The sequence below is a fragment of the Kogia breviceps genome, chromosome 11 (assembly GCF_026419965.1).
Source record: "Kogia breviceps isolate mKogBre1 chromosome 11, mKogBre1 haplotype 1, whole genome shotgun sequence".
NCBI classification, from domain to species: domain Eukaryota; kingdom Metazoa; phylum Chordata; class Mammalia; order Artiodactyla; family Physeteridae; genus Kogia; species Kogia breviceps.
Window position 1 is genome coordinate 73219236 of NC_081320.1, and position 12032 is coordinate 73231267.

A 12032-nucleotide genomic window follows, 5' to 3' on the forward strand; every position below is an offset into this window, starting at 1 on the left:
GAAGGGAGTGGCAGGACATATTTAAAGTGATGAAAGGGAAGAACCTACAACCAAGATTACTTTACCCAGCAAGCATCTCATTCAGCTTAGATGGAGAAAGTAAAACCTTTACAGACAAGCAAAAGCTAAGAAAATTCAGCACCACCAAACCAGCTTTACAACAAATGCTAAAGGAACTTCTCTTGGTTGCTTATGTAACTTCATTTGGGGTACCTTTTCCAAAACACACAGTCAAGTTTAAAAAAAAAAATCCAGCGGGCTTTGGGCTTTTTTTTGCGGGGGGGGGGGGTTGCTTTGAGACTGAAAATGTGAATTTTTTGGTCATGCCATTTCCTGGGTACTTTCCATATGTGCAGGAGACAGACTCACCAGAGGCTGGAAGGTCAACAGAAGAGAAAGCGTTTCTCCTCTGTGATAACAGGGATAAATGTGGGAGAGTTCCACAAGACTTGGGTGGTCAGGAAACCCAGGAATGATTCCAGAAAAAGCAGAGTGTACGAGAGTCACTCTGTCCTCTACCATAAAATAATTTGTAGAAGGCATTGTGCTGAGTATTCACAAATTGGTAATTTCACTGTTTAATATTTTCCAATCATTTTTCTTGGCCTAACATCTCTTTACTTACCCAATATTTTTTAGGCACTATGTGCCAGGAACTTCAAACTTCAGAAATAAATATTATCCTAAGTATTGTCTTAAGAAGGATCTGTAGGGCTTCCCTGGTGGCGCAGTGGTTGAGAGTCCACCTGACGATGCAGGGGACACGGGTTCGTGCCCCGGTCCGGGAAGATCCCACGTGCCGCGGAGCAGCTGGGCCCGTGAGCCATGGCCGCTGAGCCTGCGCGTCCGGAGCCTGTACTCTACAACGAGAGAGGCCACAACAGTGAGAGCCCTGTGTACCGCAAAAAAAAAAAAAAAAAAAAAAAAGAAGGATCTGTAGCTTTTTGTTCTCCCCATGAGCCCCAAAGCACGTATTGTGCTTCACTTATTGGCCATGGATACAGTGACCACTGTTTGAAGGCAGCTGAGGGTAGAAATTTTAGAATCCTTCCAAGCGATGCTTTTTATCCTATGATTTCATCAGCACTCAGGATAGGTCTGAGAAGACTGTTGCAGGGGCCATTGTGATGGCTGTTGCCATTACTCCCTGACTCTACTTCCCTAGTGGAACCCTCTGATACCTGGCATCTATGTCTGAAAACCAATGTTCTGGTGAAAAGAAAATTATTTAATTAAGTGAAAATATTTTAAAAACCAACAGACATTTTTTTCTGATTATAATGTTCTCACCAAAGAAATCCTTTGCTTATACAATCTCACCAAAGAAATTTAGCAAATAGAGGTAAGTGCAAAGTAGGAAATGAAAATCATCCTTTCTCCACTATGCAAAGATAAGCACTGATAAAATGTGGGTGTCTACATCTCTTCATTTTTCTAGATCTGATTTTCTTTTACAATAGTTTTATAGCGTGCTTTTTAATGTAACACTATATTGTGAACATTTCTGCAGGCCACTGCTTTTTCTTCTACCATAAAATTGTAATAGCTGCATATTCCATATGCAGATATTCCATTGTATCTATGTACCAAAATTGATCTAACTAACTGCAGATTTTTGGGCTCTCAGATTGTTTCCACTTTTTCAAGCACACACACAGGATAAACACTCTTGTCTCTAATTCTTTATTCCTATTTTTTTCATTCATCATTTTATTAAAATAATCCCCAGAAAAAGACTATCTGGGTAAAAAGATAAGCCCCAAATTTAAACCTTTCAGAACGTACATAGAGAAGCCTTGGATTTTAATGAGTAAGGTCTTTGGTCCGAGCTCTAACCCAACTGTGTGACCTTGAGCTTAACTACTCCATCTGCAAAATGGGGAACACGGTCCCACACCCGCATTGTATTTCAAAAGATGATTCTGAAAAGAATGTGTTAAGACTTTTGAAATATAGCATGTGGGAGACACTAATGGTTATCTGCTCAGCAGCCATTCTTCACCGTCCCTGACTACCTCGATTGGTGCCAGCTAGTCACCCCGTGGTCCTTGTACATTTCGGGTTAGCCTAAATTTTTTTTTTAAATATTTATTTATGTATTTGGCCGTGCCCGGATCTTCGTTGTGGCATGCGGGATCTTTTAGTTGCGGCATGCAGGCTTCTAGTTGCGGCATGTGGGATCAAGTTCCCTGACCCCAGGGATCGAACGAACCCAGGCCCTCTGCACTGGGAGTGCAGAGCCTTAACCACTGGACCACCACCGAAGTCCTGGCCTAAACTGTTTACATGTAATCGCATCACCCCTGCCAACAACAGGTTCAGGAATAGGCATATGAACCAATTCAATTTCATGAGATTCAAGGGGAAGTTTGCTGGGGCTTCTGGAAAATACCCCATCCTTAGGAGAGCCAGAGGAAGGGAGAGTCCACCTTCCTGGACATTGTCACCTGCAAAAGTAAAGCTTGGCCGTGTTGCTACAATAGCCATATTACCCCCAGCCTGAGAATAAAACTGAACACAGACGAGGCAAACCTGTGCATCGTGGGAAAGAGGGACTGCAGCTCCTGGATGAGTTAACCTGCTCTACTCTGCTGAGACCGTTTCAGTGGTGTGCACTCTTGTAATCAATTTGAAGTACAACCCCAATTCTGATTGTCGTCTTTTTCATTTTCTTTCTTAATTATAGAAAATGTTTTTTAATAGTCTTTTACAGGTTTCCTTTCCCGATTTTCTAAGAAATTATTTATGTCTCAAGGGAATATGTGACTGAAGAGGACGGTGCCTAGGCCAGCAATTCAGAAAATCTGCTGAGCTGAAAAAGCCCAACCCTGGCTTTCCGATTTGGTCACAGGATCAGATTTTTTTTTTTTTTTTCGCATTGGAAGGAAACTTAGGGCTCAATAGATCCTGATCTCCTGATTCTGTTTTGTAGTTGAGAAAACTGAGGTTCAGAAAGATTTATTATGATTTGCTACGAAGTCCACGACAATTGGGTGCCCCCCAGGGGGCAGCTGCAAGAGCCTTACCTGGAGGGTCAGTTTGACTCCTGCCACGTTTCAGTGGGGAATTTAAGCGAAAACATACCATGATTGATTCTTCACACCCTTTGTGTCCTGGCGAATCAAACCATCCCAATTGTATCCACAGTAAGATCCCAAAGAGCAATGCTCCTATCCACCACACTGGAAGTCCAGTCTTCTTTTAGTCCCCCTTAGTGACGTTTTCTAGAAGTCCCTGGGGAGGGATCTCACAAATAATCCAGACTTCTTCCTGCAGCTCTACAGCGCCTCTGCTCTTGGTCTACACCTCTTGTTGCCCATCTGCTACTCTGACTATTATTCCTCTGTATTCCCGGGTCGTAGTCCATGCTGCTGCCAAACGCCCACCAACATCATCTCCATCCAGCCCATGGGTCATGTCCCTGCTCTCTGACTGCCCCTGGACGGCCAGCTACTCGTGTTCTTCCTCTCCGGCCAATAAGACAACGCTTGTTTCTCACGGCTGCTGATTCTGACTGGGTCCCCCCAACGGAGCTGGAGCTCTGAGGGGTGGCTGCTGTCCCTCTCCCTCAGCCTGGTCCTGCAGAGAGAACACGTGCACTCCAGCAGTGGCTTTTGCCGGGGCTAGTCTGACACGGCATCCTGCTGTGTGTGGGACCACATCTCCCTCTAGCATCCAGCTGGGCTAGGTGGCTTCTTCACTTGTGGTGTTTCTCAGAAACCTCATTTCCAAATTATGGGGTGGGACTAGAGCAGGAATTCTCGATGTATGAAGAACTTTAGGGCTGGAGGTTGGGCATCCATGAACCCTTTAAAACTGTATTCAGAGTTGTGTGTAAACTAACGTTTTATAGGATCAAAACCCCCTAACTTTTATCAGAGTGTCAAAGAGGTCTTATGACCCTGTAATGGTTGAGAACCACTGGTCTCTAGAAGGTCTCTAAACCCGCCGGTCTCTAAAGCTGTTTAAGTTCTAGTGTTCTCTGTGATTTCCCCAAAGCGAAATCATTCAGTGACTCTCACAAAGTGCTCGATTACATTCCTAAGTGGGTACATGAATTTGTGCAAGAATTTTTAGCCTTGATTGCACTGTTGATGTTATATTTTTTAAGAGAATAACAAAGGATTAGGAGTTGAAGCTTTTATTAGCAAGATATTAGTGCTCTATCTCATAAAAAGATTATTTATTTTAACCTCAAGTATTGTAAATATTGGGAGATCTTTCTTTTCAGAGCAACAAGGTCTTGGAAACTGTGCTGACTGGAAGAAAGATAGGAAAAGGATGGTACTTAGAACTGTCTGCCTTTCCAGATGTCCTTCCAAGGAGTGGAAGGCCTGGGCAAGAGGTCTTCCTCCTTCTTCTGGGTGTAGCCTGTCTTTCCGGGATTGACCCCTAGACGGTGTTCTCGTGTTACTAAGGGATGCGGTCAGCACTTACATGGGAAGTTGTGACCAATGGCTGAAATTGTCACTTGGTCACATGATAAGAAGTGAAATATAGACGATTATCTAACCACAAGTGGAAGACAGAATTGGAAAAGTGACGCAAAAATCTTCCTATACTACTTATAGTAAAAATTGGAAACATTTAGCAGTGGCCCAGCCATTGAAAACATGATTGAAGCGTGACATTTAGAGGAACCTGTCAATATTTCTTCAATTGTGGTAAAATACACATGACATAAAATCTACCATCTTAACCATTTTCAAGTGTATGGCTCAGGAGGTTTAAGTACATTCACAACATTGTGCAACCAATCTCCAGAATTCTTTTCTTCTTGCAAAACTGAAACTGTATATGACATCCCCATGACTTATTTATTTTATAACTGGAAATGTGTGTCTTTTGACCCCCTTCACTCGTATGACTGGACTACTGACTCAGGCACATAGCTTCACAGGCAAATGCCCTTGGTTCCCTACAAGTCAAACCATACCCCCTGCAATGCCCACCAGGAGGTCTTCTTCTAAGGCTCTACTAAACCCACAGACCCACAAGACTGCCATGCCGCACAGGGCACATCTGACTCAGAAGGGAGCACAGGCCAGGATGCACAGTGTGCCAGCAGGAAACATCTGGCATTCCCCTCCTGCAGCTGACCACAAAACCATCCACACTATATCCACAAGCTATTCTCCTGAGCCCCAGGTGATGACGCAGATGTGAAGCGGTGAGACTCACATCAGGAGGGTATGGAAGCCAGCCTGGATGGGAAGCCCCCCTGCTCCACAGCGACTCATATCTTTTGGAAGAACCCCACAGGGGTAGGTTCTGTGGTCCCCACAGGGTCATGCCAGTTACAAGAGTGACTGCACTTAGGGAAACCCAGAAATAGAGCTTTCGAGCTGGTATTTATATAGTTGTCCCAGTCCAGATAGAGTTTACCAATCAGGGCCATTTTTACTTTCTTTTATCAGGTCTTCAGGGAAACAGTGCTAGGAAGTTTACCAAAAGTCAGATGCTCAGGGCAAAGGGGAAAGGGTTTTATTATACCTTTATTCACAGTCCTTCAAAGGGTTAAATTATAATTTCTGGCAAGACATCTGGTTAACTAGAAAGGGGTCAGAATGACACACTGATATGAAGAACTAAATTACACAATGAAATTTGTCATCTCTTATTGGTTACAGTTCTGTTCCCCAACTCACACACATTGATAGTGATGGAGCTATAATTAGAAACTCAGATGCCTGACAACATGCCCATCAAATATCACGTTCTTCCCTAAGAGAAGGAAGAGGAAGCATGTGGAAAGGGAAGAAGAGGGGTGCTGATCTAGGAAGAAGGCAATAGGGAAAGGGGAAGGCACAAGGCATTTTTTTCATGGAGATGGCTGCTCCCCTGGCAGCAGAATAGTAGCTCTTTGAGATGCCGGATGGGACTCCACATGGGTAGGAAGGGGAATTAGGGCAGTGATTTGTGCATTCTCCCATCTTGCTAAAGAAGAGTCTCTTTCTGTCTTCAAAAGAGGAAAGTAATTTACTACACCAGTCACTCTGCAGGTGCTTTGAATTTCAAATAGAAAAACTGTGACAGCCTGTGAGGTAGTGGTTCTGGGCTAGGACCTTCCCCAACCTGTTCCTACCCGCCCCCACCCCGAGTCGTTTGAAAGGTCAGCATTTGTGGGCAAATTGGACTGGATACGTTGTCCCTGTACCTCTTTCTCTTTCACTGAAGATGGGAATTCCTCTCTCTGTATTATGTACTTAATATACAGAAAGACATTTCTGGATCTTCATTTATGATAAGGAGGTCATGACAAGAAGAAACCTAAAAGATGGTTGCAAAGTCACTGTTACCCTGGGAACAATTAGAAAATGAAGAAGCAGCCAGTCCATGAGTGAGGAAAGAGCCAGTCTGAGGGATGAAAGAGGGAGGTTTGGCCTGACTTGAGGAAGGTCCTATGTGAACATTGAAGCCAGGAGAGGTTTCCCGTTGGGCTGAACTCAAGGATAGGGTCTGGAGCTTAGAGAATGAACTTACGGTTACAGGGTGGGAGGGAAGGGATAGTTAGGGAGTTTGGGACTGACATGTACACACTGCTATATTTAAAAAGGATAACCAAGAAGGACTTACTGTACAGCACAGGGAACTCTGCTCAATATTATGTAACAACCTAAATGAGAAAAGAATTCGAAAAAGAATAGATACATGAATATGTATAACTGAATCACTTTTATGTACACCTGAAACTATCACAACATTGTTAATCAACTATATACTCCAATTAAAATAAAAAGTTAAAAAAAAAAAAAAAGAGTAGGGTATGGAGAAAGCAAGCAAAGGACTTCCTTCTCTGGCAGAAGGAACTCAGAGCAAGAACTCCAGTCCCTACTGAGATAAGGAAAAAGAAGAAGAGATGTCTGTGCTGGGAAGAGATTGAGTGGGGGAGGCATCAGTTGGGACTAAAGCTAAGCGAGGTCAAACATCTACTTGTAATTTGCACAAGCCAGAAGGGAGTTCCCATCCAGAGCACCTTCACACAGGAGTGAAGCTTCACAAGGACAGAGAGTTTTCTTCTTTTTAACTCCAGTCTCTGGAATTACTTAGCATCGAGTAAGTTATTCAATATGGCTGAACAAATATGGCCGGCGGGGGATGCTGCTGGATGCCTCACCATTGGGAAACCCATTTCCCCCAACTTTTTTTTTTTTTTTTTTTTTTTTTTTTTGCGGTATGCGGGCCTCTCACTGTTGTGGCCTCTCCCGTTGCGGGGCACAGGCTCCGGACGCACAGGCCTAGCGGCCATGGCTCACGGGCTTAGTTGCTCCGCGGCATGTGGGATCTTCCCGGACCAGGGCACGAACCCGTGTCTCCTGCATCGGCAGGCGGATTCTCAACCACTGCGCCACCAGGGAAGCCCTCCCCCAACTTTTCCAGACCGTTCTTAATTTCTGACTCATGGCTAACCAGTGAACACTGATTTTTAGTTCAGAAAATGTGCTTGCTCTAGAGATGGGAAGAGCTATAATCCATGAGATGGACCCACAGCATCTCAGGAGGTAACAATAGATGAGACATTGAAAAGAGCAGGAATCTCTTGGGGTGTGTGTGTGTGTGTGTATCTGTGTGTGTGTGTGTGTGTGTATCTGTGTGTGTGTGTGTGTGTGTGCATCCTCCAGGGTTCTCTCTCAGGACCCAGATATGTTTGGCTTTTTTTTTTTTTTTAAGCTTTGTGCCATCTGACAGCATTCAGTCTCTCCTCCAAGCTAATGCTCCAAGAAACTAAGGTGACCCTGTGTCACTAAATCATCACCAGCTGTGTCTTGCTTGAAAAAAATCTGTTATTAATATCAGAGCTGACTGTTATTTATTAACCAAACACTGCTTATTAATCATTTACTGGTATGTGGTGATGCTTAGAGTTAAGCCCCCAAAGACAACTCCCTGGCAGCTCAGAATTTATGGGTTTTTACAATGTGTGTAACAACAGAATGGGAGCAGTGCCACCAGGACACAGAGGAAAAGGGTGCAGGAGAACATAAACATACAAGCCTTGGCCTAGGACATTGCTCCACTGAAGCATTTTAAAATGCTTAGACAAAAGGGATGGCAGTAACCTTGGAGGAAAGGAAGCAGTTAATGTCAGAAGAAATCCAGACCTCTGAAAGTGAGGATGAACCCTAATTCTGCAGGATCAGGGAGTTAGCCCCTGTTGCCACCCTCAGCTGGATGCCGACAGCCTGAGGGAGCTTGGCTGGCAGAGTTTCTCCTCTCTCGTATCCCTGGAGCTCATCAGTGTTAGGGTCAAGCTCTCTGGAGGTGTCCTCTCTAAATGCTACAGAATGTGACGTCACCTGTGAACCCTTCTGCCAAAAGGCATTTGAGCAAAGCCGCAGGTCAACAAATCGTCCTGCTCCTCCCCTTCCCCCTTCTCTCCCCATCCCCAGAGAGTGACAGTGGAGACCAAAGGCAGGGTCCCTGGTGGCTTTATTTGAGGGAGAGGGACTGGGGCCACCTGCCAGAAACCTTCGTGGAAGGTATTGGCTACCTTGGTAGCAGTACTAGGAGATTGTCTCTCCAGAACTGTGGTCTGAGGTCACACAGGACTCAAGAACTCACCGGAGACAAAAAGGATCCTGGTTGAAATAGAAGGAGGAGCCCAGAGCTTTGGAACACACGCATGCGTGCATACGTGTATTCACACCACGTATGCGTGTGAATGTACATTTGTGGACAAGTGCTCACAATCACGGAACTGGCGCATTTCACCACATTCTTCCTGTGTTTTATTTCTCAAATTTCAGTTTTATTTCAGAAACAGTTGATCAGGGTAGGAAAAGAAAATCAGAAAACACAGAAAAGTTTAATGAAGAAAATAATCCCATCATTGAGAGAAACATTTAATATTTTGTATCTGGCACTCTGGTCTTGGCAGACTGGGATTTCTTTACGTTGTTTTGAAAAACTGGGATTGTACTCAATGTACTGTTTTCTTTATGTTAACAATGTACTGTGAACCTATATTAAGTTAAGGATATATTGTGAGCGGGCCGCCACGTTCCCACGATTTTCAGCGCTGGTCTAGCGTTCCGTGTCTGCGTGGACCGAGCCAGACGCTGTAGCTACAATCGGGATAAACTCATGTATTCATAACTTTGGCTCAAGGCGTAAGTAAAACTGATTAGATCTTGACTCGGGCCCTGCAACCCCCAAAGTCCCAGGATATCAGTATTTTACTGAGCGCTGGGGGTGCAGAGCAGGGCTGCCCTTTTTTTTTTTTTTTTTTTAATTTGTATTGGAGTATAGTTGCTTTACAATGTTGTGTCTGTTTCTACTGTACAGCAAAGTGAATCAGCTATACGTATACAGGGCTGCCTATCTTTCTTGTGAGTGTTTCTGGGAGGAGAGACCATTTTCTTCTCTCCTGTGACTGGATTTCTTTTCTCTCTCTCTGCTCACTTGTTTGCCAGGAACCCCCAAGTGTGTTGTTTTAGCATTTCTGAGTGGTTCAGAGCAGTAACAGGGAAGTGGGGAGGAAGGGGTAGCTTCAGCATTCAGGGAAACTACAAACCTTTCCTTCTTGAGTGTCAGCCTGCAGGCATTCCCTGGTCTGAAAAGCCACCCTCGCTCTCCCAGAACTAGTGACAGAGGAAGCGCAGCTGGGTGGGTGCTGAGCCGTGACTTGCCCCTCCTCCTATCTGCTACCATTTAAAACCATCTGGGGGCAGGGAGGCAAACTGCTCAGCCCTTCAACTTTGTGACCACACACATGCTCTAAAGAGATGTTTACTAGCTGCACAGGGGGAAAAAAAAAATCTTCTTAGAAAAGTTGAAAAGATATTCTCAGTTTTCTCTGCTTTCCCTTGTCTGATTCTCCATAAGAAGGTATTTGTGGCCTCTGTAAGCCGTGCCTCAGCGTCTCCCTTGGGCTTCAACATGTTCCTCACAACCTCATCTTGCTACTGTGAAATGCAGTTGCCTAAGGTGACTTTTCTTTTCTGCGCTGGTTCTAATTCCCCCCAAAATCCATGGGCCCATGTCTTAGTGAGGGAGGAAGGGAGGAAGAGATGGTTCGAGTCCTTCACGGGGTCATACTTCTGACCCACACAGTCCAGCCTACTCAACCCTGGCCCCGGGGGCGGTTGGTGGGGGGGGGGGGCTCTTGACATGACCCCCTGAGGATCGTACATACACTGGACAGAAAAACACGGGACCTTTCCTTTTTCAGAATTTTACCCCCCTTTTTTCCCCTCTTCTTCTTCTTTCTCTGGGTCAGTAACCCTAGGGAGAAAGAGAAAATGTGATTGTGTAAGCCTAGGGAAGGTGAGGAAAAGCAGGATGGGAACCAATAACATAATAGTGACCAAGAACACACCACAGTTGATAGCGCTTTACAGTTTACAAAGCAGTTTCACCTCCCTTACCTCAGCTCCTCACAACAGCCTGAAGAGGAAGACTGAACAGGTATTCTGGTGATCTGGATAACTACAGACTAGGACCTGCAGGTCTGCAATGGATGCTGTGGTCTGCCACTCAGATGCGCCCTCAGGCGAGAGGAACTCATTCCCCTGGCTGTGGGGAGGGCTGGCTGCTGCTGGCCACAACTGGGTCCCTCGCTGGGAACTGTCCTCTATGCAAGGGATCTGCCTCACCCTTCCTGGGCCCTTGCTTTGATTCTGGACAATTTTAAAGGTCCATCCCAGCTCCAGAACACCCTGTAGGATCAGCTGCATCGGAACTCAACAAATGAGGTTTTATTTTTTGCGCTGCTTTGACAACTGCATTTCTCTTCACTCAGGAACTCATTACGGTTATCTGTCTATGACTCTGTCAATGAATACACGCTTAGTCTTTAACAGCTACAAAATATCCCATTGTATGGATATATCATTATTTATTTATCCAACCCCTTATTGTTGAATACTTAGATATTTTCCAATAATTTGCTTTCGATTATAAGTGCTTTGTTGAACATCTTTGTATATACATCTTTGCATATACATCTTCTCAAAAGGTGTCCAACTATCTTTAGGATGAATTCTTAATGGCTGGGTCAAAGGACACTACCCTCCAGAAAAGTGGTAACAATCTACATTCCCACTCCAAGTGTTGGGAAAATCCCCAAATCCAGCTGTCTCAGTTCAAGTTCATGACGATAAAACTCAAACGGACACACAGCACTACAATCCTTCTACACATCCCTACATAGTTTACTTTCCTACTTTTTAAGATAATTCTTTTAAATCTTTTCATTTCTTCTTAACCCTTCCACATCCCTTCCCTCTCTCACATGCCCAGCTATTGTCATGGTTTCATACCTAAAAAAATAGAAGCCATCTAGGGCAACACGCTTTTTTTTTGGCTTCCCCACGCAGCTTGTGACATCTCAGTTCCACTACCAGGGACTGAACCCGGGCCCACGGCAGTGAAATCAGAGTCCTAACCACTGGACCGCCAGGGAATTTCCAAGGGCAACACTCTTATCTGTCTACCCCCAGTCAATACACACACACACACACACACGCACACACACACCCCTTCCTCCTTCACCGTGGCAGAGTCTAGCAGTGGTCAACATTTTCCTTGAACCACATTGGCCCAACTACACAAGGACTTCTCTTCTGCAATGTTCTCTTTCTCTCCCACGTCCTCATCACCATCTCTTTCTTTCTCTCTCCTGGGTCATTCTCAAGGGCATAAAAAAAAATCTGTCAACTCCCATCTTAAAATACAAACAAATCAAAAATAACAAAATGAAAGAAAACCCTCTCCTGAGCCCATGTTTCCTCCAGCCTTCACTCCATTCTCTCGGGTTCCCTTCCCAGCAAAACTTGTTGAACAAGGTGTCTACACTCCCTGCCTCCACTTCCTCATCGCCATCCACTCTCTACCCACCCCCAGTGAGTCCCCACCACTCACCGGCACTGTTCTTGTCTAGATCACTGGTTCCTTTCATGTTGCCAAATCTAATGGACACATCTTGGTTCTCGCTTAATTGATTCTCTGTGGCAGCAGCATTGTCTACAACTGACCACTCTTTCCTGAAACCCTCCCCACTCTTCCCTTTTAACATACAGGCTTCTCCTACC